Below are 26,772 nucleotides of genomic sequence, written 5' to 3'. Positions count from 1 at the left end.
ATGTGCGTCTGGTTTATTTCACTTGTGAGCGTGGTCTCGAGTTGCATCCATTTTCGATGTCCATCTTCTCAGTGTTCATAGTAGAACCCGAGGTTTAGGGGGACTCCTTCCTGCAACACTGAGCGCCCATAGTTCCCTAGGGACAGACACACAAGGATGAAGTCCCTGCCTTCAAAGAGGTTGTTTTACCCAAGTTATAATTTTTTTTTTACAAATGGGAGGGGGACCCAGAGATGGAGAGGGAGGAGTGGGAGGAGAGAGGGGGAAGGTAAAAAGAATTAAGATATGTTGCATACACGTACCAGCAGCCCGTGATGACTGCAATCCCTGCGTACTGCAAACATGTACTAATGAAAATTTAAAAAATTAAACAAGAAAAAGAGAAAAAAAATTACTTGTACAGGACCCTGGAGCTAGCGATGGCCAAGCTGGGGTGAGGGTGAGAACAGGCACGGAATGGTGCTCATCCGGGGTGTTAACACACCTTCACTGATGCCTACGGTAGCTTGCGGTGTCAGGGTCTGGGCGGGTGACACAGCCAGGCGGTAAAGGGAGATGGAGCCCAGCTCTCCCACGCCACTGTCCCCTGGGGACCCCAGGCTGGGCAGATCCTGTCGGGAAGCGGCGGTGGGCTCACCTGGATTGGAGGCGCCACAGGGAGATGGAGCCCTTTCCCGGTGAGAGAGCCCTGGTATGTGTCCTGTCATCCCTCCTCCCGTGCCTCTCCTCCCAGGGCGGCCTGCGAGACGCCAGGGACTTAGTGCAGGCTTTTTGTATTTATTCTTGTCTCCTTGAGGTTTTGCTTATGTGTACTTTCTAGGGCTGAAAGATATACTGTCCCCCTCCCTCCACCAGCTTACTGTAGAGCGACTCGCAGAAACAGCATGTCTTAAAGAGAGATTGGTAGAGATGTGACATGCACTTTAACTTAGAGTCATCCTTGTTCTGCTGCGGGAACCATCAATCTTGACCTCTGGGATTTGTCTGGCCTAATGTAGTTTGCAGCAAACATGATTTTTGCCTGGATTTTTACATTTTTGGAAGGAGGTTTAGGATTGTTTAAACATAAATGAAATCCATTTAGTCAGGTAAGCATTTTAAGGTCTTTTGAAGTGTAACCATCACTGATGACATCTCTGGGGTTGGGGCTGGGGTTCGGGGCAGGGATGAGAGAGGTGTCCATGCCCTCTGGGAGACTCTGATTTAACTAGAAGGCAAGTTATTTAGTGCGGTGAGCACAGACAGGGCTCGGCAAACTATCCGAACAAGGGCAGATAGGAAGTATTTTAGGCCTCGTGGGTTATATGGTCTTTGTCACAACTGCCTAACTCTGACTTTGGAGAATGAGGGCAGCCATAGACAACAGAAAACAATGTTCCAATGAAAACACTGAAACGGCAAAGCTCTGTTCCAATAACACTTCATTAACAAAAACCAAGCAGCGGGCGAGCTATGCTTGTGGGCCATAAAACTTTGCCGACCTCCATTTAAGACAAACATCTCCACCAGCAGACTGCCCATCTACTATCTGGGTTGTGTCTCTAACTGGGCCATTTGGAGTCCCTCCAAGTCTTAGATGCCTCATCTATAGAGTGGTGATAGGAATAACCTTGTGGCGTTGTTCTAAGGTTGAATGAGACGGGGCTTCCTTAGGGCAGAGCATGGAAGAACTCAGTACATGTTAACTATTACTACTAAGTCAAGAGCCCAACTGGAAGGCTCTCTGGCTTGGACACACAGTAGGATAACAGCTGTAGAAGCAGAGAAATGGACCCTTAAGCCAAAGAGCTTTGCAAACAAATTATCTTCCAAGTGGGAGACTTAGGCAAGAGCCCTTTGAAAGGGGGTGTAAAGACCAGATGGGCTTTTGAAGCTTCCTTTGCCACTCCCGCCAGAGTGGAGCTTTTTCTCTGCTCCTACTGCACCTTGGCAAACCTCCATTAGGGTCTTTGAAGATACCCCAGGTAACTGGTGGTCAACATCCACTCCATGGAAGCCCTCGAGAGCAAGAATACCATCTCCTCTCCTGGGGTCCTGGGAGGTGCAGCGGTGCTGGGCCACGTCAGGTCGTTAGTAAGTGTTGCCGCTGCATATTTTTCAGGGTTTGGCAGTCAATAGAGGTAAAGAGACAGCTCTGCTGTTACAGCCATAAGCTTTGCAGAGCCATTCAGTTTAGAGGGCACTTTGGAAGGACTTTCCAAAAATGCTGCCTGCATTCTCCTCTTTTTACTGCAGTTCTTAAATTGGATATTTAACATTCTGAGTATTTGCTGCCTTTCTTTCTGAGGGTCAAGGACTGATCCCTGTAATCCTTATAGGTCCAGGATATTCTTGAACAACCAAGTTGCCCTCTGCTGAGTAAGTGAACAGTCTTACACTCACAGAACTGAAAAACAAGTTGAGACTCCAAAGTTGGGCAAGCCAAGCTTGGCAATGTGGTGATGGATGGAGGCCTTGCCACCGTGCGGAGACCCAGATACACAAAGTGTGAGCAAGCCAGACAGCGAGCTCTCCATCACCCACAAAGTAGGCATTCTCCAGCGCCCTTCTGGCACAGTGTGAAAGGGTAGAGCCAAACAGGGACACAGCCGACATCCACCTCAATTTTAACAGACGCAGATCAATGGGCCCTGGCCCCTGGTTCATCTCTTATTCGAATTGCTTTTGAAAGCCCAGGGAAGGGAAAGCCAACAAACCCTGCACCACAATGTCCTACTGGCTTGGGCCAAATGTACTTCAGCTGTCAGCCTCGCCACTGTGGTGAGTCATCCGGACGGGGTGCGGAGGGGGTGGGGCGGGAGGCCTCTTTACCAAGAGTGCGGAGGAGCTGGGGCCCCCACACGCCGGCTGTCTGTGCCAGTGGGTATTGTCGCTTGCGTCTGGCTATGGCACAGAATCGGAGATGTAGCAGAAGGGACTGGAAGAGGAAGACCTGAACATGTGCCAGCGCAAGCACGGTGTTAGATACTGATCTCGGTGAATCCCCAGAAGCCTGGGTCCTTCCTGCAGAGCATTTCCGTATCTGAACTCCTAGATGAAATGGCATTATCACGTTTTAATCAATCTCTACATACCACTAGGTGGCTCTGTCACTGGCTCGTGCTGTCTCCAAAAACAGCCAGGTGTTGCTATGTTGGCTTTCCTCAAATTTAGAATTCTTTCTTCTTCCACAGGACCTTTACACATGCTAATTCCTATAACTGGAACTCTGCTTGATGCCCCTCCTTCCAGCCTTTTACCTAGATTACTTGGTATCTGTATCCCAGTCAAGTTTCCCTCCACCCAGTCGTGTAGGTCAAGTATCTTGTAAGTTGTGTTCTCTTCCATCTTCTTACCTCAGTTTGCAATTGTATGTTTATTAGAGGTAAGTAAACAGTTGATGCAGTGAATGGTTTATCCCTATCCTTAGCATAATTCTTAGCTCTGGAGCCAGACTACTGGGATTTAAATGCTATCACTAACCTCTACTAGCTATTTAACTAGGTCAATCACTACCCTACTCTTGGCCTCAATTTTGCGTCTATAAAATGGCAACCAGAATAGTGTCACTGAGTTGCTGGGGGGATTAAGGGAATGAACACATGAAACCTTTAGCACAGTTCCTGGTCCTTACTTGATACTCCCTAAATGCCAGCTCCTGTTATTACATAAACACCCTTGGAAGCACTCATGTTACTGCTCCTCCTTGCTTTTGCAGCTTGCATTTCTGCTTGCACAGATGGAGTGGAGACTTCCACGTTAGTTGCTCCTAACTTCTTGGTCTTGACCAATGGGTGTTGCTGTCAGAGCGATTCATTTCTGTCTGCTGTTTCTCTTCAATCCTCAACTCTCTTTGCAGCCCCTAAGCTAATCCGGAGATCACTAGCCATGGCTCTGGTCTAGGTGGTGCCTACTGCTCCAGAAGAAAGAGGGAGAAGCAGCAGGGATGAGTGGAATTCCTGGCCCTGGGATAGCACCACGTGCAGGCTGGAAGTAAGGGTTGGAGAGCTGACAGGCAGATTTATACTCTGAGGGCTCCCCCAGATCGGCTCTTGTAATATTTTCACGTGTTTTTCTCTCCCTCCTGGCCCAGTCTAGGCAACATTCTGTAAGTGCTTACCTTAATTTGGAACCATGACTTCAGACTTTTGGTCCTGAAAAAAGGGACAGAAGAAAATTATGTTAATGGAACATTTTGCCTCCTCCTTCTTCTCCTTTTTTTTCTTCTCCTTCTCCTTCTCCTCCTCCTTCTTCTATGAAATTAGATTACATTTTTGAGATGATCGTATTTGTATTTTATTTTAAATTAGTTATTAGTTAGAGAAGAAATGTAAATGTACATGGTTAAAAGTTTAAGCCCATTAGAAGGTTGTAAAATTTACTAAAACTCGACCCTCCAACTTAGCACCTCTTTCTGGAAGGTACTTACACTGTAGTGAAGTCCTTCTAGAAAAGTATTTACCAAATATTTTTGCAACTATGCAATTTATGAAAACATATGCATTATAGATGTTTTACAAAAATGATATATACTACATAAAGCTGGGTACAAGGATATTACTTTCAATGAAGTTTTATTTGTCTCAGTTTGAAAGATGAATAGAGATTGAAGGAGAAAGAAAAACATTCAAAATACCGCTTGTCAACCAGTGCTGATTCTTCTGACATTATTGATCTATGACTCATTCTTCCCAAGGTAATCAAATTCTGTTATTTCAGAAAAGGTCATCATTTTAGAACTGAAAGAAAACTTTGTCTTAAATAGAGATTTGATAGTGCCTGTTTATAGTAGGCACTTACCAAATGTTAGCTATTATTATTGCTATTATCATGGTCATTAATAGGATATTCTAGAAGGGCAGGCTGCCCAGGATGTATAGATTATTCTTGCCTTTGTCAGAGTTCCTAGTGTACAAATAGTAGTCTTGTCTATAGCTCTAGATCGACAGCGATGGGTTTGTACTTGCTTCCCTTTGAGTCTTTCATCTTTCTAGCCCTCACGCTCTCTGGTGCCTGGGAGATAACAGGTCAGTCTTGCAATTCTCAATCTCCTTGTAACCTTGCTGCTTGCAGTCTTAATATAAACAGGCAGCCAATGATCACCAGACTTAAGGAAAGTTCAAAGAGAAGAACCAGGAAATAGAGAACCCAACATGCCGAAGCAGAGAGAGAGAGAGAGAGAGAGAGAGAGAGAGAGAGAGAGAGAGAAGAGGGAAAAGAGAGAGAGAGAGAAGAGAGAAGAGAGAGATAGAGATAGAGATAGAGATAGATAGATAGATAGATAGAGAGAGAGAGAGAGAGAGAGAGAGAGAGAGAGAGAGAACCAAGATGTGAAATGGAAGTTCCAGAAGATAGTTTTGCAGCAGAACAAGAGAGCAAGCAGAGGAGACAGTGTGAGAGGATGTCTCCAAGGAAAAAGTTTAATTAATAGGTTACCTGTTGTGTTGAACCGCATTGAGGTAAGTAAACTATATTTTTTGTAAGTAAATTTGGCTATAAATTAATGATGTATACCTAAAATACTAAGGATATCAAAACAGTACAATTATTAACTCCAGGAAAAACAAAAAGTTCTACGGAAATGGAAATTAAGTAAACGATACTTGTATAGTCATAAAAATGTGAACACAAGAGAGTAATTTAATCAAGGCTCAGAGATGTATAATAAAGCTTATCTTCTAGAGTATGAAAACCTTATCTTCCAAAGCATAAAATTGAAAACAGCAAGAAATATCTATAAAAGCATATTACATAACATGAAAGTTCCTAAAAAAAAATTAAAATTGGAATTATCATATGATACAGTAATCCCACTTCTAGATATTTATCAAAAAATTGAAAACAGACCTTTGAAGAGATATTTCTACACTCATGTTCACTGCAGCATTACCCACAATAGCCAAGAGGAGGAAACAACCCAAAGTCAGTCAAGGAATGAATGCATAAAGAAAAAGTAGTCTATGTATACAGTGGGATATTATACAGCCTTAAAAAAAAGAAAATCCTGTCACGTTCTACAACATGGGTGAAACTTTGGATATTATGATAAGTGAAATAATCCAGCTACAAAAAGGATGAATATTGTATAATTCCCCCTAACATGGGGTATTTAAAGTAGACAAATGAGTAGAAACAGAAAGTATACTTGTGTTTGCCAGGAACTGGCGGGGGTGGGGGGAAGAAATGGAGAGCCTTTCAACAGATATAGAGTTTCAGTTTTTCAAGAGGAACAAGCTTTCAAGATTTCTTGCTTAACAGCATATAGTTAGCACTATTGAAAAATGGAGTTAAAATAGCTAAAAGAGTAAATTTTGTGTTACGTGTTTTTAAAGCACAATTTGAAAAATTACCAAACTATCAGTTAAAATGTGTACAATTCTCTATATGTAAGTGATATCTTAAGAAGAGTGGGAAAACACCAGAAGAATAGGTCATCTCTGGAGAAAGGGAAGAGTGAGCTTGATGCTATCTTTATTATTTTTAAAAAAGAGAATAAAAAATAATAATAAAAAATTAGAAACAATACAGAATTTCACTAAACAAGATGATAGGAATTTAACAATGATTGTTATATTGCATATTGTTGTCTTCAAATTAGTTGTTCAGATTACCAAATATAAGCATGCAAAATTGGTCAAAAAAATTAAAATAAAAAGAAATTAAAGCATGAACTGTTCCTTTCAATAGACCAGTAGAAATCAGCAGTACGATTATCCCAGCTATTCTGTGTATATGCATATATATTTTTTCCCTTTCTTCTTTCTTTCTTTTCTCCTTTCCCTCATCCCAGTTGTTCCTTCCCTTTGAGCAGTTTGTTTCCCTTTCACAGTATCTATTATACCTTTTAGATTTTATTTACTCTTTCAGGTTCTAACATGAGGGAGACAATATGATGTTTACACATGTGGGTCTGACACTTATGAGCATGGTCTTTAGTTGCATCCATTTACCTATAAAATCAAGTCTATCTTTCTTTATAGCTGAGTAATACTCCATTGTAGGAAAATACCACATCTTTTTTATCCATTCCTCAGCTGATGGGCATTTCGGTTGTTTCCAAGATTTAGCTATGACAAATTGCATTGCTATAAACATGGGAGCACATACATCACTCTAGTATGATGTTTTCAGTGCTTCTGGAAAAATATCCAGAAGGGGAATAGCTAGGTTGAAAGGGACCTCTAATCCTAGTTTTTTGATGAGTCTCCACACTGATTTCCATAGTGTACCAGTCTACACTCCCAGCAACAGTGGAAAAGGGTTCCTTTTTCCCCACAACCCCTCCCGCATTTGCTGTTGGTTGATTTCTTGATGATAGCTATTCTTTCTATCTTTAAATGTAAAATTATGTTCTTGCATTATCCAGAGAAAATAAACATTATAGTTTAAAACATCATTCAAGGACATGAGAAACCTTAAAGTTTCAGTGGAAAAATGTGCCAAGGTTACAGTTCAAGAAAGAAATATGAACAGCTAATGAAAGTGGGAAATAAGTGCTCAAACTTATTAGTCATCACAGGAATTGAGTGACACTACTTTTCCTAATGAAGTAGCAAATGGTAATCAAAAGCAGTACCATTCAGTGATGGCATGGATTGAATGAAGCACACAGTCCATATATGGTTGGTACAAATTTCCCATAGGACAGCTGGGGAGTGTGTATTAGGATTCTTAAAGATATACAGAACTTTTCCCCAAAAGATCCATTTTAGGGGTTCATCTTAAGTAAACACAGAAGTAAAGTATTAAAATTTAAAAAATATGTGCAAAAGGATTCATAACTGCACTGTTATTAACAATGTTGGATCATAAAGAATTTCAAATGTACATAGAAATAAAGTAGAATGAACAAAAAGTACAGCTCCCATATACCGAGGTTCAACTACTACTGATAACATTTTACAAAGTAACATTTTTCAAACATTTTTGAAAGTGAGTTGCCGATGTCATGATGCATCTTTCCCAGTGTCTTTTATGCCAGTGTATTCATAATAGCAAAGATATAGAAGAACCAACTGTGCCACCGCAAAGGAGTTTCTATAGATTAAAGGATAGTTATGCGTACACTAAAATGATGTTCACAGGGCACTTTTGGTTACCTTGAAAATGCTTATAGTATTTTGTCAAAGGGTACAGCAAAAGTCAACTTACATGATCTCAACTATAAAATACCAGTCATTAACAAGCTTATGTCTTGGTTTTGGAACTGTAGGTAATTTTTTAACAGAAATAACAAATATTCCCACTAAAATTTTAAAGACTTCCAGAGAGGTGAATTTTTCATCAACAGATTTTCTTGAATGGGTTCTTTCCTATAATACACAATGCCATTCTCACCCCACTGCTCCTAATACCATTCCAGATATTAAAGTGCCTGTCTGCAGAAGCTTGAGCTTAATGAGCCCCTTTGGCTTTCTGTTGGCTACTTGCTCACAAGAGAAGTTGTAGACTGTGCACCATTTACTAGAAATGAACAGTGAGCCTCTAACCTGGGCCAACCTAAGATTGTATTTATAATATTTCTCCAGCTTCTGAGGGCCCTGGAAAGTGTTTGGAATTCCAACTGGACGTCTCTCATAACTGATCTGGTTGCTGTGTAATACCCACTTGGGTTTTAACATTCAGTTCACTGATGTCCCTCTAGGACCTTGGGCTTTGCCCAAATGCCTACTTCTTAAAAGCTGTATTTACTTGCAAGAAAAAAAAGGCCTCTTCACCTGGGCTAATGCCCAATAGCAATCTAAAAGCAGAACAAGCCTTAACCTTTACTTTGTATTTTTCTCCTTTTTTAGCCTTTAACCTTTGGGTCAGATCTCTGCTCACCTTTGCATATGGTTATGCTAATCATTTAGAGAGTGTCTGTACAAAAGCTGGTAAAACTAAATTGATTAGCCTTAAATTTATATAACCTGTCTCATCTCCTTGGAGACTGAGGACACCAAGAGAAGAGATTTACAGGGACAATCAACTTCCCAATCAATTACCCATGAGTGCCTAGCAGTTTCCTGCCATTGCTGTAACTCTTGTCACCTTGGATTCCAGCAGAACCTCCACAAACGGAGACCATCCCAAGCAGAAATAATCACCCTATGGAGACTGGATTAAATGATAAAGACTTGTCCTCAGGCCGTATTGCAAAACCAGAACTGAGGTAATGATCATCTAGACTCTAGCCTACCCAGCTCCTCAAGAGCTTGTCCCTTTCCTTTGTTAACGGGCCAATCTGACTCCATCAGAGCCGTGCCCCTTTCTGTGCTTCAAACTGGTCGCTCCCTATTTTCCCTTATTTTTTTTTTTTTTTTTTTTGGTTTTTCTCCGGTACCGGGAACCGAACTCACAACCTTGTGCTTGCCAGGCAGGTGCTCTGCCGCTGAGCTAAATCCCCAGCCCCTTCCCTTATTTTCTAATTTTGTCTAGGAAGCCTGTTTATGCCTCTTGCTGACAAGTCCCGAAATGCTTTTCTGGTATAATGGCAAAAACCCACAGGGGCAAGTGGAGGTGTCCATCTCCTCTTCGGGCTCTATGCAGTGACAAGTAGACTACGCTGCTTAGAAGATCAATCTGTTTTCCTGAACACGCTAAAAAAAGCTCCAGAATATCTTCTTGATCCTCTCAGTTTTTTAGCTTTACTGACAGAAAAGCCTAAAGAATGTGTTGATTCTCATCCAGCCACCAAATATGAGCTCAGAACCTCTGCCCTGCTTCTGATCACAGCCTTCGCTAGAGGTGACTTTGTCCCTTTCAGAGGCAACACAAGTGTGAATGACACAAATCTTTTTATACTAATGCTGAGCCAAACCCGCTCTGGGTTTGTTTCCTCACGTAAAATAAAGCATGAAGTTTGGTTAGTGACTTCCCGGGTCCCTTTGCAGTGAGAGCTGCAGACAGCATCTCTGTCTGAGGCCCAGGCGGGGGTAGAGATGATCTCTAGAAGGTATGAGCGCACCCCAGGCACTCTCTCCTGTTGCTTTCTGGTGTCTCTGGGCATTCCATGGCCATCGGCTTATCTCATGTTGCAGATCCACTGCATGTTCCCGGTTGCAGGAATAGCACAGTATCGTTGGAGCGTTTGCTATGGCCCCAGATTCAAAGTTCTACACACATAACTGCTTAATGACTAAGGCTCAGGAATATGCTTCTCTGTCAGCTGCCAGCTCCTGCCCTCTAGCCTTGGCTCCAGGGCCCATTTAACTTGCAAGGCCGCTCAGTCACTAATAAGGAGCTTGCTTCACTGGATTAGCCAGCCAGGTTAGGGTATGATGCTTTTGGATCTTTTTCAAAAATAGTAAATGGACATCACATGCAAACATCTGCACATCATCTGTGTCTCAGCTACCTTCACATTACCTCCACAAATGAGCAGATGTGAAATCAGGCAGGAAGATAGGTCATCACAGAGAAGAGAGATTTATGCAAAAGTCTCTCATAATTAATCTATTTTGAAACACTGAGGCTGCTGCAGAGTTTAAGAGCACATCTGGTTGGAATGAGCATTTCCTCTGACAAAATAGGAGAAACAATTACTCTGTCACTTTCCAGATGACAGTACTATGGAAACCAAACCAGTGACCTGCCTTGGATAGCCTCTGACTAATGTGAACCGAATTAGAAAAGGTGCAATTTGCAAAAGAAAAAGAAAAAAACCAGGATAACCATAAAATAAAATTTATAAATATTTTCACAAGACTTTTCTCCATGAGTGCTTAATATAATTTTGTCTTTGCTGAAATTCAGTGCATAGAGATTTAGGATCCCAACTGTTTAGAATTAGTTGTGTGTCTTACACTTTGAATGTTACTGATCTGTGGCAAAAGAGGATGAGAAAGAGTAAAACTTCTATTGTACTGTAATGAAAAGCAAAACAAAAACCATTTCAATCTGCTAGGCTGATGATTCAAGCACACACTGGACCTACACTGTGGGATAGAGTTATGCTCCTAATTAGTGCCTTCCAACTGACTTCCACAGTCTGATTGCCCATGACCTCTAGAATAATTTGAACTCATGATGTTTTGCTGTGGAAAGTTCTGTTCTTGGAAATGGCCCAAACTTTTGATATGGGAAAATTTTACTTCTATTACTTAATAACTCCCAACACACATCATAAAACCTCCATGATCTGGACACTTTAGTTTACCTCACTAAAAATTAACTAGTTTAAACATCAAGGGAAGTTTATTTTCCACAGAAAGTTGAGAGGGAGAGAAAGCAGAACTATTGTTCCCGGAGGCAGCAGAGAAGTTTGGACTCCTTTCATTACTCGTAGGGAAACCAATCCTCTCACTCTCTTTCTTTTTCATTTCCTTGATGCTACTGACCTGGATACTCAGATACTAGGACACTGACTTTGGGTCACATTCACCGGGAGACAAGAGTGCTAGGAGTCAGTGGCTCTCTCTTCTTTTGCTTGTTGCTATAGGAGTCAGCTCATTCAGGGCAGACCTACAGCTGTGTTTTGAATGTTCTCACCAACATTTGGGTTGAAATTTAATTCCTATGGTGAAGTATCAAGGGTTGGGTTCTCGGTGGGACCTTTAAGAGGTGATAATGAGACAGGAGATTAGGGCGTGGCCGCGCTGGCTATTAATTACAAGATCCTGGAACACATGCACAGAACAGCTCCCAAAGCCCTGCATGTGGACATCTTGTGAGAACTCAAGCAGGTTTTCGATAGGATGATCTAGAACTGATGTCAGCCCGAGGCTTGGGATCCCAGTGCCACGTCCTAGGACCCATAGGTAGAAGTTCTTGAGGTTACCTTTAGATTTGAATGGTGTAAAAGGACACAGATGTCATGAAGAGCTCACTATTGTGACTTTCCTCATGACAACCTGCCCTGTGTCCTCCAGGGTGTACTTTTTCATCTTGCCTTTCCATCTTTTACTCAGCCCAAGCTTGCTCTCCAGAGCCAGTTTCTCTCTCATTCTTCACTTTTACTTTTTCAAATAATCTGTGTCACCATTTTTTTTTTTGCTTATTTTGTTCAGTTCTTTGGTTGAGTTGAGAAGAACCTGGAATCCAACTGTAGAAGGAGCCTCAAGAACCATAAAACCCAATAATGTTTATATGGTGAGCCACTTTTAGAGGGAGACTACCCAGTAACAATAGGGTCAGGTGGGCTTTGCCCTAGTGAGTGGATTAATCCATGCACGGATTGATGGTTTAATAATTACCTTAAGTGTGGCTCTATTATAAAAGCCAGTTTGGCTCTGTCTCCTATATGCACCTGTCTTGCCATGTGAGTTCTCTGTCACCTCTAGGCTCCAGGAAGTCCCCACCAGAAAGAGAGCTCTCAGCAGATCCAGCCCCTTGATGATGGAACTCTCAGTCTCCAGAACCCTGAGCTATATACAACTTTTTTCTGTATTAGTCAACCAGTCCTTGGTGTTCAGTAACAGAAAACAGCCTAAGATACCCACTCATACCTTTCTCATCTGAATGTTAAAGGATGGGAAGCCTTGTCCAATGTTATGGCTTATAGCTAGATGTCCCCCCAGAGCTTCATGAACTCATAAGAGAAGCTTTTGGAAAATGACTGAATTATAGGCATTCTACAGCTAAATGTGCTTTAAGGAGGCAGGGCCTGGTTGGAAGTGGTGGGTCACCTGGTAGGGTCTGCTCCCTTCCTGGCACCTCCCTTTTCTCCTTCTTCCTGGCTGCCGTGACTTGAGCAGCTTTTGTGCTGCCATGCCGTCCTGTTTCACAGCTGGGCTACTATGGACTAAAAACATGAGCTGAAATAAACCTCTCCTCCTCTAATTTGTGGGTATTGGGTGATATTGTGTCCCAGCAACAAGAAAGTGACTATGATTTCCAGTTTAGGAGGAAATCTAGCAGTCCCACCTTTTCTTTCCTGTAGGAGCCATGTAGGAACATTTGTATCCTTTGTGGCCAACCAGAGGGTGATGAAAACCTGAGATTTGGACTTGGATTTACCAGGTGACTGAGAACTCTCTTTTATACTCAGGCTCAGCCACTCCATCCAGTCCTTCCTACTTCATTTTGCACGGGGAAGTAGCTCTCCACAGTAGTGACAGTCAAGCACCAGAAGGGCTTTGTTAAAACTCAGACCACTGGGCTCCACCTAGGGTACATGATTCAGTGGATTAGGGTGGGACCTAAGGATCTTCGGTTCCTGGGTCATGTTCTTGCTGTTGGTCCAGGTGCTGCACTTGGAGAAGCACTGGTCTAGAATCTCAGACACTGTCTTAGTTAGGATATAGCAATACTTTGATTTCTCTTAGAAACTGGATATTCCTGAGGCACTAGCTGAATAGCTTTAAGACTTTACTCTTACTCTTAAAAAGAGCAATAACACTGTTAAATCATTCCAGAAATATATCATGGATTTTGTGAAGTAACAATAAAGAAATCAGAGTTTTTAATCTGTAGAAGAAGAAGCCAAAGAATCTCAAGGAGGAAGCTGACTGTGTGTCCTCCACAGAAGGTTAACACAGCTTCGAGGGCAGTAAGAGAGGGCTCCACAGATAGGAAGAAGCTGCAAGGACAATTAAACAAGCATGCTAAGAAGGGCTGTGGAAATCCTATCCTCAGAGGTCTTTAAAAGGCAGCATCAATGACCATCTCACTTGGTCAGCTTGAACCTGGATGAAAATGCAGATATTCAGAAGAGTAATGATTAATTTGACCCTCACTGTCTTCCAGAAGCTATGCTAAATGCTCTGTCCTTGTACCTTGGAATCTGTGGGGGATGAATTTCAGGACCCTGATGGATACCCAAATCCTCAGATACTCAGGTTGTTTATATAAAATGATGTAGTATTTGCATTTAACCTGTATATATCCTCCTATTTAAATCATCTCTAGATTACCTATGAGATCTAATATAATGTAATTGATATAGCAATAGTTGTATATGGTATTAAGAACAGTGATAAGAAAAAGTTTGTACATATTCAGTATAGATAATTTTTTCTGATTACTTTTGATCCACTGTTAGTTGAATTCACAGATGTGCAGTGTGTGAGTATGGAGGACCAGCTGTATATTGTTTTATTTTATTCTTATAACAGTGCTCCCAAGTTGGTATTCATAATATCCCCATTTCACAAATATTGCATTGAGAAGCTGGGCAACAGTATGAGAATCCTGGCTACCCGAGGAGCAGATTACACTAAAGAATGGGGAGAAAGGAAATAGAGCTCACAGTTTGCTTATTTCACAATTTTGCCAATATAAAAGAAACTTAGATTTGACAATGGCTGAACAAGATGGAAGCCTCTTTCTTACTGGTGGAGCAATTTCCCCTGATGAAGCTGTTGGGGCCCCAGTATCTTTCTATCTTGTTGTTCTGCCATCCTCAATATGTAGCTTTCATTCTGTGCTGCAGAAGGCTGCTCCAGGGTTACTGCCATATTCCAGTTGTTGGGACTATATCTGGAAGTTACACATGTTCTATACCTTTGGCTGGAACTTAGTCAAATGGTCACATCAAGCTGCCAGGAAAGAAATGTACTTGTTGCATTTCTCCCCTAGGTAGCCATGACCCTAGCTAAACATGCAGGCTTCTATTATAATGGAAAAGAGAAAATGGACATTGGGGAAATGTAGCAGCCACTACTTCAGTGAAAACTTTCAAAGTAGCATAGGATCCCGCCCCTTAGGTAAACCCCGAATATCATACGTGCAAAACACATTTCAAAACCTTTTCCTTCTCCTTTGTTTTCTATCACAACACAAAGCACCAGTCCTTGCCCAGTTATCACACAGAAAACCCGGGAGTCACCTTCACCTTCTTTTGGCTCCATCTCCAATAGAAGATAAGTTTCATGAAGGCAGGGACTGTTCCTGTTGCTTTGTTGTACAGTGGTACCTTAGTACTTGTCGTTAATTGGTTCTGGGAGGTGTGATGGGTACCACAAACAAGTGTGACAAGTACCACAACAAATTGTTTTGGCTGAAAGGATAGCAAGTCACCAGGCAAGCAACACTGCGAAGTTCTAGCTTGTACATCAAGTACCAAAGAAATGACGAGTACTGGGATAAAGCTTTTACATCAAAGTGATCTGAGAACCAAGTTTAATGAGTTTCAAAGCAGTAGAGTACCAAGATATAACTATATTCCAAGCTCTGTGGAAGGCTTTACAGTATCACTCCCAGCTTAAAACCTGAGGTCCTCACAGCTGTTCAAATGTAGTTGGTGCTGATAGACAGACAGAGAGATGAAAGATAGACAGACAGACATATCCCTTGTGGCCTGCCTCCTGCACAGACTTCCCTCCTTCCTCTCACCTCTCTTTTGCTCACTGAAATCTCACTGCCCTCCAGGCCCTGTGTGGAACAGAGCTTGTTGTTTCACTGCTGCCTGGAATCCTCACAACTATCTGGCTCATACCGGTTTCTTAAACACCTAACCTTATTCTTCATGACTCAGCTTACATGGCACCTTTTTGGGGGAAGTTTTCTTGGATCCCACTGTAGTTCTAAACCTCTTATGTGTTCTTATAGCTGCCCCAGAATTTCTCCATTTTAGCACTTGTCATTTTTCCCGTTTCCTGAGGATGATTTTGTCTCCACACAGGTGCAAGTTCACAGTGTCCTACCTCCTGTCGTACCTGACTCCCCCTTCTAGGACCTCCCTGTAGTTACTAGGATGTGACGTGCTGTGAGAACCACTTAGTTCCCATGCTGGAACACTCTAGAATATGTGGGCCATAACCTCTGAGAAGCAGATGTTGTTACCGGGAGATGAGGGAAAGCAGATAGGCTCTTCTTCCCTGCCCCACTGTCCCAAGGAGTGGTTACATGTGAACGCCTGCTGGAACCTGAATACCAAAGAGCATGGATAATTGAGTCACTAATTAGGAAGGGAAAAGTGGGTCAAATCTCCCTGTTCAGATTCTGTCCCATGTGTTTGTGTTTGTCTTTTTTGTTTTGCCTCATTTCTGTAGCAAAGGAGCCAACCCTATCCCTGGGTTCTTACCTTACAACTCACTCTTTCTGCCCCTGAATGTCCTTCCTGTCTTTCACTACACTGCTGATGGCTCCATGGCCATGAGAGCAACACAGCTAGTGGGCTGGGCTGGTTAAGTTGGGATGATATAGTTAGCACCAATGATTTCTTTGGTCCCAGAGACAGTGCTCTTCTGGGCTCTGCTTGCCCTGAAGTGACAGACACCAGCCAGTTGTAGGTCAGAACCACACCGAGAAAGGGCAGCAACTGAGGAGGTAATGGCACCCCAAGCCAGGCTGACACTTACATGGCTGCTTTGGGTAAATAGAATCTGTTGCCTTTGCTCCTCCTAATGAGGGTCAGGTCTTAACTAGGCAGTAGGTTGCTGCACTACTGTTATCATCACTGTAACTAATGTCTGCGTCTAGTCTTCTCTACTAGCTCATCAGCAGGCTTGCCAGGGTAGACAGGATATTTAGAATGCTCTTAGGAGCCACCCAGTAGAAAATTTAGGATTTAATTATCCCCTGCTACAAGAGAAGGAAAGCAGTTGACTAGTGTAAGTGTTGGCCCCGACTCCCGTGAAACAATTGTGAAGATGAAATGATAAATCTTTAGGATAAGTAAACTTGATAAGTACTTAGCACATATGGTCCTGCCCATACCAAATACTCCAGGGGTGTTAGCTATTGTTGTTGTGTATATTACAGCTGTTTCTTTAAATAGCATTTGGTTTTGGGCGGGGGTATCAGGAGTCGAACTCAGGACCTCATGCCTGCCAGGCAGGCGCTGCACCACGGAGCTAAATCCCCTTTAAATAGCATTTGAACATACATTACTAATGCATCTTCTGAGGAAATTCTTCTCTGTCTAAAGGCCCAGCCTTGCACTTAGTATTCTGAGCACATCCCAGCATGTTTCTGACAAGTTCCTAGAACTTCTCCCTTAATCACTGCCTCTGCAACAAGAAAAATAAACACGAAGTCAAACTTCAGCACCAAACACTTCACATGGGCTTAGTGGGTGAATTAATCAATTAAAATAGGCTGATAAGAGACTAAATAAGAAACTCTTGACAAGAAAATAGAGAGTATGCAAAAATACACAGAATTGCTTATTTTTGTGGTATTGCTTTCTTGTGATCTTGGTGCTAAAGAAACACCCAAAGAGGAAAGGAGAAAAGTGGCTTGCAATTGCCAGGCAGATAAATAGAACTCTCGTCTTCATTACCCTCAGAAAAATATGTATGTGTTACTCAGACTGAAGCAAGCAAGTACTTCCAGAGTCTAACTCTGAGTCAAACACTAAAATGAAACAATTTCTTAAAAGACAGCAAAAGAGAGTGCCATGGACCCTGTCCTGAGCCACCTAGTTCTTTTCCCTAGAAGCATTTGGTACTGTTAATTTCTTGTGAAAGTTTTCAGACACATTCCTTTCACAATCAAGCCAAAAAATAGTTAATAGCACCCCTAATGCACTGTTCTACACAGTTATTCTATTTAACAATGTACCTTGATAGTTGCTCTAAAATAATAGATAGTACAGCCTTCCCTTTATGGTTGCAGGTTTTTCTGTCATTTGCATAACACCGTAACTTTTTAAATAAATCCCCTACTGATGGACATTTAGGTTGTCCCTAGTCCTTAACTATCATAAAAAGTGCTGTAGTGAATAACTTTATACCCATGGTATTTCTCATCTGTAGAGACAGCATTTTAAAATGTGTATGAGTTTCCGTCTTTTGGGGCTGGGAATCAGCTACTCTAAGAATCTTACAGAGGTGATGTCTCTGTAGTGGGTGCTGTTACTGCCCTGCTCAGGTCTCCTTTGCTAGGCAAGTGCACCCACCACTCTGCTGTGAGATACTGCTGATGACTCACAGCTTCCCCCTTCTCTAGAGCGTCATCTTACCCAGGGGGTGAGTCACCAACAGTCCCAGCAGCCTGACTGACTGAGGGCTACAAGCCAGGACTAACGCTATTATCATTTAAATCTAAAAGATCCCCTCGAAGTCCCATGAATTTTGAAAGTGATTGGATCATGGGGGTGCTATGCTCATGAGTGGGTTCACATACTGATGAGGTCATTGCTGAATGGGCTGTTGGAGGGGAACTGATTGGAAGAGGGTCACTGGGGGTGTGACCTGAAAGAGTGTATTCTTACCTTGGCTCTGCCCTTTTCTACTTCCTGTCTGTCACAGGTTGAGTACCTTTTCCTCTGCTTTGTCCTTTTAGCATGCTTTCTACCTTGGAGCCATCTGACTGTGGACCAAATCCAACGGACAAAAAACAAAAAAAAACCCTCTCCTTTAAACTGTGCGTGTTGGAAAACAGACGTGTGGATCAATGAAACAGAACAGAGGGTGCAGTGTGAAACACAAGTGTGTTCAGCTATCTGATCTTTGACAAAAGAGCCAAAAACATATGCCGGAGGAAAGACAACTTCTTTAACAAATAGTGCTGGGAAAACTGGCTTGCCACATGCAGAAGATTCATTCTGGATCCATATATCTCACCATGGACTAAACTAAAATCAAAATGGATAAAGATCTAAATGTTAAAACCCAGACACTTGATCTGCTGGAAGATGAAATAGGTAAAAAGCTTGAAGACAGAAGCACAGGCAAGGACTTTCTGAACAGAATCCCAGTTGCATAAGAATTAACATCAAGAATCAATAAATGGGGTCATACAAAATTAAAAAGCTTTTGCACACCAAAGGAAACAACCAACGGAGTGAAGAGACAACCTACAGATTTGGAAAAATTTTGCCAGCTATTCCTCAGATATCTAAATATAAAAAGAATTTAAAAAATTATATCCCCCCCAAATAAAAGACCTAATAAAAAATTGGCAACTGAAATAAGTACCACTTCTCAGGAGAAGTACACATGACTAATAAATTTATGAAGAAATATTAGACATCTCTGGCCACTAGAACAATGCAAATTGAAACACTGAGATTCCATCTTACTCCAGAAAGAATGGCTACCATCAAGATCAAATAATGGGGCTGGGAATATAGCTTAGTGGTACAGCACCTGCCTAACAAGTGCAAGGTCCTGAGTTTGATTCCTGATACAAAAAAATAAAAAGAAATCAAATAGTAAGAAATATTGGCAAGGCTGCAGCGGGGGAAAAGAAATCCTCCTATAGTGTTGGTGGGAATGTAAAGTAGTACAACTATTATGGGTAGCAGTATGGAGATTCCTCAAAAAACTGAAAAAAATTCCATTTGGCCCAGCTATTCTCCTTCTAAGTGTCCTCCTGAAAGAGTTAAAGAAATTATATTACAATGACACACGCATACCCATGTCTATAGCGGCACAACTCACAATAGCTAAGACTTGGAAGCAGCCTATAACTCTCCACAAACAGATGCCGGGTAGTGGAAGTGTAGTATGTCTACACAATAGAGTCTGTCAAAGAAGGATAAACCTGAGTCATTTCTAGAAAATGGATGCACACTGAGACCACAATGTTAAGTGAAATAAATCAGGCACCCAAGAGTAAGTATCACACGGTCTCTCCTATAGGAGAAGCCCAAAATAGAAATTGAGCAAAGTAAAAGATAGACGTGAGGAAACAGGTAGATAGGTCTTTTGTAAAAGAAAGGGGCGGAGCAAGAGACGGAGGGAGGTGAGCCGGAGGGGAGGAACAGGGGATGAAAAAGGAAGTAAGATGTGTTATGCCCATGTACCGGTTCCCACAAGGAATGTGATCCTTACATACTGCCAACCTGTACTAATAAATAATAAAAATACAGGGTGGGTGTTCGTTATTTTTGTATTAGTAAGGGGAAAATGACTAAGACAAACTCTACAGTATAATTCAAAATCTAAAGCAGTTGAAAGAATCAGCTGAGACTAGTCCTCCCTTGGCTTCTTTACTCATCTTTCCTTAATCCTTGCTCCTGAAATGATCCCCTGATGCACTGAAATATATGTCTGAGGTTTTTCTTGGAGGGCCTGGTCTAAGGTAGCTTTTACCCTCAGAAAAATATCTATATACAAATATCCAGAGAAACAGATAATTTCAGGGAGTTCAATGACATTCTGAGTTCCAGATTTTAAGACGGTGTGGAATAACGCACAATTCTACTACTAAACACCCCCAAAACACCCCTGGTCTTACAGAAATGCCACCTCACATATGAAATTACATTCTTTTTTCTATACTTCAACTCCTCTCTTTCTTTTTCAGTGAAATATGCCAACTTGATTAATTTCCTGTAGCTCTTCAAGCATCTTAATCGATAGTTGGACTCTTCACAATCCATGGCTAAGAAGTGGAAATTTTTACCCTAAAATTGGTGTCCATTCTCCAGTGTGGTTGTGTGGGGTAAAGCATTTCTAGCTATGAAGATGGTGGAAATGACAAATCTTTCCAAGTTGCTTCACTATCCTGATTTCTTTCTGAGGAGAAATATGGGGAATATTTTTTCAGTGTTTTGAGGTTAGATGCCCCAATTTTTTCAGCAGTTCATAGAATTCTTGGGCCCACATTCTGCTGGAATTTACCAATTTCTGTTTCCCAGTTTTCAAAAGTTGAAGGAAAATCCCCTTCCTTAAGTAAGCACAAATGCCACCCATTCTACCAACTGGGTTTAATGAATAAAATAAATATGTTATAAAGAATGACTTTACTTTTACTAACTATGGCATATTAAAAATGTATTTTGTCTTTGTCCCCAGTTCCTATCACAAAAGTTCTCACACCCTTTCAATTTCTTGAGTGATCGTAGAGTCTTTTGTTGAAAGGCACATGAAAAATAATTGGTAAGCCAGATGTTATTGAAATTTAAACTCTTTTGCAAAAGATACTGTTAGGAGACTGAGAAGACAACCCAGAGACTGACAGAAAATATTTGCAAAAGACATATCTGATAAAAGCCTGCTATACAAAGAACTCTCAGAACTCAACTATGTAGCATTTGGGAGGCTGAAGTAAGAGGATTGTGAGTTTGAGACCAGTCTGGGCTACATACTGAGTTCAAGGCTAGCCTGGACTACATAGCAAGATCCAAACCCAAACCAAACCAACACGAAACAAAAACCTTGGTGATGTGGAAACAAATAACCCATTAAAATAGGAGGCAAAAGAAGATATACAGATGGAAATAGGCACATACGAAAGATGTTTAACATGATAAATGATTAGGGAAACACAAATTAAAATAAGAGGGAGATACCACTACTTATCTATTAGAATGACCAACATCTACAACACTGACAACACATGTTGGAGCACATGTGGAGCACCAGGAACTCTCATTCACTGAAAAATGGTACAGCCACTTTGGAACACAATTTGCTAGTTTCCTACAAACCAAATTGACTATTATATGGTCCAGCAATCACGTGCCCTGGTATTTATGAAAATAATTAAAATTTTGTCCGGATGAAAACCTGCACAAAGATGTTCATACAGCTTTATTTTTAACTGCCCAACCTTGGGAGCAGCCAAGATGTCCTTCTGTCGGTGAGTGGAGTAGAAATAGCACCATCACCTGCATCTTGGCAGACACTCAAAGGCAAGCAGAGGAATGGAGAGGCTTTCTGCTGGGAAAAGGGAAGACTTCAGGAGCACCCTGAGAGGAGGCTGTTGGTGTGAGGGAACTGTGGGTAGATTAAGTAGAAATGGCATTGCTTAGGGTACATACTTGGCTTTCTCTAGCTGGCCCAAAATTAGAAGCAAGACAAAATTAGAGAGGCTGTCAGTTACTAATCAAACCCTGGCCATTTTGGGCGGTTATTACAGAAGCTGTCGTGTAGCATCCTGGACTGTCACTAGAGACAGCAACCTAGCTTCCTGGGCTTTTTATTATAGATAATAGAGTTCTTTTCCAGGGCTGTGGGTTTTGAGTCACAGTTTTATTTTTATGTGTTGTCTGGTCATTGACTATTCAGTCCTTCAGTGAATAAACTACTCAGACAATGGAATATTATTCAATGCTATAAGAAGATAATCTATGAAGTCACAAAAAGTTAATTGTACATTACTAAATGAAAGAAGCCAGTCTGAAAAGGCTGAATTCTGTATAATTCTACCTCTGTGACCTTCTAAAGAAGGAAAATCTATGGAGATTGTGAAAAGATCAGTAGTTGCTTTGGGGTAGGGGAGACAAGGGATGGATTGGCAGAGCACGAGGAATTTTAGGGCAGTGAGATCACTCTACACAATACCATAATGGTAGCTCCATGTCGTTGTATATTTGTCCAGGCCCACAGATTATACAACCCCAAGAGTGAAGCCTAATGCTAACTATGGACTCTAGGTGCAGCGTTTGTTCACTGATTATGGACTCTGGATTGGGGGGACAGTGACACTTTGGGTGGCTGTGGAGGTGTAGGGGTTATATGAAAATCCTACTGTCTGCTTATTTTTGCTGTGAAGTGAAAGCTACCCCAACAGTAGTTTACCTAAAAGAGAAAAAAGTTTAAGCACTAAACAGTAGTGATGGTCACACAGCGTTGTGTGAATGTGCTACATGTTACTGAACTGTAGCCTGTGAAGTGACTGACTTTATATTATATGAATTCTACCCCAATTTCTACAAAAGGGTGTAGGCTAAAAATAAATAGAGTCATGGCAAGCACCTTTGCTTGTGCCTCAGCTGGTTCCTCCCTGGGACCCAGAGAGGTCCAGGCCCACCTGAGGGACCCAGGCCCTAGCTGGGAAGTGGGGAAGAAGGTGGGCAGCTCGGGCAGGCGGTCATAGGGAGGTTGACAGAAGTTCTGCTCTGACCCTGATGCTTCCATGGTACAACTCTCTCTCTGGGGTCACTGTGCCTTGACAGCAGGACATTCTGTATGCTCCAGAAGTACAGCAATCTAAGGGGCAGGACTGCTACCACTCCCAGGTAACGCTGAAGTCCTACTCTGGCTTTTCTCACACCAGCTCCAGCCAGCCCACCTCCTCTCCATGCCTTCCGACACGCGCTCGCAAAGCCGTGCTGAAGGAGCCACGCTGCTGGACAAGGAGTGCGGCGATGCAGCCCCCTCCTCCCCACATTCCCAGTCTGTCCACCCAAGCAAGCTTCCTGGGGGGGCCTCCCCCGAGCGGAGCCCCTGGACACACTGCCAGGCTTCTCCCTCAGAACAGGCCCCTGTCCAATGCGTTTCTTCCCTGAAGTCTGGAAACATCCCCCCCCTTCCCTTTACTCCTCCACCAACCCAGAGGAAAATAAGTCAGTAATCAGAAAAGCCAGGGTGACCTCCTTATACAAATGTACCATTATTTCAGGGAAGAAGGAAACAAAAGAAAAAAAAGCTCCAAAAAGAGTTCAAGCTCTGTAGCTATTAGAGAAATACCCAAGGCAGCTTCCATCTTATGCCACTAACCTGGGAAAAGGGAAAGTCTAAGAATAACAGCTCTTGGCCAGGATGTGGAGTAACAGGTGCTCTATCATGAGTAGGTTTCAAGAATTAAATGAAATAATAGGGTGAAGTGCCTGGTTTAGAGCTAACACTCTTGCGTCTGGTCTCAGTACCCCTTACTTGGTAAGGCAGAATAGTGCAGCTCCATTTTGCATCGGCACGAATATTCTAGGCCCACCCTCATCTTCATGGAATCTCTTTGCCAAAGCAAAGGCTCCTTGGGGAAGACTGCCCCTAACCCCCTGGACACAGGGCACAGGGGCTCTTGCACCCTTGGCTCCAGGTGCTCCTCCTCTGAGTTAGTGTCACCAAGTGGACAGAGGAATTTCCTGCCCCTCCTGCAGATCTGCCTCCAGGCACCTGACAGCCAGCACCAGGCCTTGCAAGAACCACCGTCTTCTGGGCATGCCCAGGTCACTGTGACCACTCAAAAGCTTAGCTTCAACATCAGAGGGTCCATGTGGAGACAGGTGGAAATGCATGCCCCAAGGACGTGGCTGCGATCCTTCTCGGATGGGGTGGCTCTCAGGGCTGTTTCCTGGCAGGGCAGAGAGGAGCTGTGTTCCTTTAGGTAACAGGCATCCTAGGAAGAGGAGGGTGTCCTCCCCACTCTAGGGAGACTGGGGAACGCCTTACCAGAACCAAAGAGACATCTACGGTAAGGAAAGTGACGAAGGTCCTTGTAGATGCCTCATTCTCCACCCAAGGTGGAGTGGCATGGGAAACACCAAGATGTTGGGTTGTCCTCTTAGGTGCTGGGAGGTGGTTGTGCAGAATTCACACACAGTCATACTTCTCAAAGGGAGGCCTTCCAACCATCAGCTCCATCTGGAACTGTCTTTAAGAGATGCTCAGGTCCTTCCTTAGGCCTCCTGAATCAGAATCTCTGAGGTGAGAACATTTGAATTGATTTATTTTTTTCAACATTGGGAATTGACTTCAGGGTCTTGGGACTGAGCAATATCCTGAGACCTTTTTACTTTTTTAAATTTTGAGACAGGATCTTGTTAAATGGCCCACACTGGCTTTGAACTTGTAATTCCCCTGCCTCAGCCTTCTGACTAGCTGAGAATACAGGCTTTATTCAAGATGCTCTAATTGGATTAACATTGTAATGTTCTCCTCAGGAGCTACCTGTTTCCTCATCCTCGGGGGTGCAGGGGTATCTCTGTGACGATCACCTGTGACCTGTGAGGACAGGGATTGTATGGCGACTGCCTGTTTCCTGCCCACCTCTTCTCAGCCTCCTCACCATTGGGCAGACAGCTGCAGGTATCAAAAGGGCCCAAGGACTGTTTTCCAGGCACATTCCCTGTCAACACACGAGCTCCTGGGTCGAAATCCCTTTTAAGTAGCTCTGCTTTACAGAATGTTTTCAAGTAACCCTTCAAAGAAAATGTTTGCACCCCTAAAGAGGCGTCATCACCATCTGCTTTCATCGTGATTTTTGTGAAACATGAGACTTGGGGTGTATCATCACACAGCTTAGTCCGTTCCCTCCCAGGAGCCCCTCCTGGGACTTGTGGGAAACGGGGCTTGGGGGAAGGCAAGAAGAGGCCTCTCTCCCTGCCTCAGTCTACAGATGCAGCAATCCTGGACATGGCTGCAGGTCACGTTGGCCTTCAGACTTTACGGTGTTACCTGAACTTTGTCCATGGTCGTTCTCTGTATCTTCTCCTTGCCTCCTCCAGCTCTCATTATAGTGTCTCAAAAGGTAATACGGCAACAGAGGAACCCAAAACAGGATTTTACACGTTGGCTTGGCCTTCTTGTTACACATGGTTTGGGATTGTTGCCTAGTTACCAAAAGGGTCTGGCCCGAGCTCCACGACAGTTAGTTTGACACTAAAAATTTTGAAATGCCAGATGCACTGCACATGTTTAGACAGGCCTGGCAGCTGAAACAGCCCAGAGCTGGAAAATGGTGCAAGCGTGAAACTGGGTCAGAACCCTCAGACCTCTGCATTTGTGCTTTTCCCCAACCCTCCTTTTTTCTTCCCCAAGTCATCTGAGGGCTGAGGGGTGGGCAACAAGTCTGTGTTCTGCTGAACATTCTTCTACCTGTTAGTAGCGGTAAGTCAGGTCTTCCAGTGATACTTCTACATTTCTACAAGACTAAGAAATGTTTTCTGTTGTTTGCTTTCTTTTTATTAAAACTGTGAGCTTTGCTCTAGAAAAGGGGGTAGAAGGAATTGAGAAACGAATCCTCCTATTTTCTATTTATAAAAAAAACCTAGACAAGAAAGAATTGCAATTTGTAGATACATATTCATTTGTACGTCCCCCTGCTACGACTGTGTTACAGCACCAAAGATCACAGTTAAGTCAGTGACCCTGGAAGCGCCCAGAAATGTGCCTATTGTGAATGTTTCCCAGGGGACACTGATGCTGCCATGGGGGACACTGCTTTGAGAACCATGGGATTCTTTCAGTCCAGGCTGCACATTAGAAGCACCTTCGGTATTTAAAAAATCTAATGCCCGGGGCCACCCGAGAAGAGCAAATAATGACTAAGAGTCACATCAGCATGTTTGAGTCTCTCTAGCTGTAGGTTCGCAACCTTGGTGACATATATGATCACCGGGGGAATTTCAAAAATCCTGATGTGCAGACTTCTCCCAACGCAGAATTTTCTAACTCATCCACAGTGCTCAAAGCTCTCCAGGTGACTCAGATAGTCAGCCCCTTGTATCCACAAGTTCCACATCTGCAGAACCGACTGACTGCAGATGGAAAATATTCTCGAAAACATTGCATTTGCACTGAATATATATAGACTCTTTTTCATGTCACTGTGCCCTAATAGAGCATAACAACCATTTACCTAGCTTTTTATTGTAGTAAGTATAAATAATTTAGAGATGGTTTAAAGCATGTGGGAGGATGTGTGTAGATTTTATCCAAATAGAGTGCTTTTCCTTCCTTCCCTCCTCTTCTTTCCTTCCCTTTCACCCTTCCAACGGGGCCTTGCTATTAGCCCAAAATGGCTTTGAACTCATAGTCCTCCTGGCTCAGCCTCCTGAGTCTAGGATTACAGGCATGCACCACCACGCCCAGATCTGTACTGCATTTTCTATAGGAATATGAGCATCCACAGATTTGATAGCAGTGTGCCACAGATATGGCGGGAAGAAGGTATGCAGGTGTTGTGACTCAGAACTACCGGAATTTACAACCTTTATCACTAAGCAGCTACCATGGCTCTGTGGGGAAAGTGAGACTTCTGAGTCAGCCCTAACAACCCCAGGATCCCTTGCTTTTCTCCTGTTAGGTGAAATGAAGGCTCTAGATCCACTTACATTAATGCTGGAAGGCGTGGCTGGCATCATTTTCATGTTATTGGCAACGGAGCACCACTAGAAGAGTCCATCAGAGGTAGTGGAAGCAACCACTGAACTCACTGAATTCTCAGCAACTCTGTGACATAGTTCTCTGCCTTTCTCAGAGGCCAAGGAACTCATCCAATGCTACCAAGCTGTAGGTGGCTGAGCTGGGACTCATC

The 26,772-nt window shown here is 42.7% G+C and overlaps 1 long non-coding RNA gene across 1 annotated transcript; it reads right to left on the bottom strand.

Moving 5' to 3' along the window:
• On the bottom strand, positions 1 to 26,772 carry LOC102023031. The gene is made up of 3 exons (XR_260471.2): positions 26,570 to 26,772; positions 4,100 to 4,133; positions 1 to 136 (listed from the first exon to the last, which is right to left on the bottom strand). It is a non-coding gene; the product is annotated as an uncharacterized LOC102023031 (long non-coding RNA).

Source organism: Chinchilla lanigera, unplaced genomic scaffold (assembly GCF_000276665.1).
Source record: "Chinchilla lanigera isolate Chin_1 unplaced genomic scaffold, ChiLan1.0 scaffold00016, whole genome shotgun sequence".
Taxonomy (NCBI): Eukaryota; Metazoa; Chordata; class Mammalia; order Rodentia; family Chinchillidae; genus Chinchilla; species Chinchilla lanigera.
This window is presented reverse-complemented; position numbering and strand designations above follow the sequence as displayed.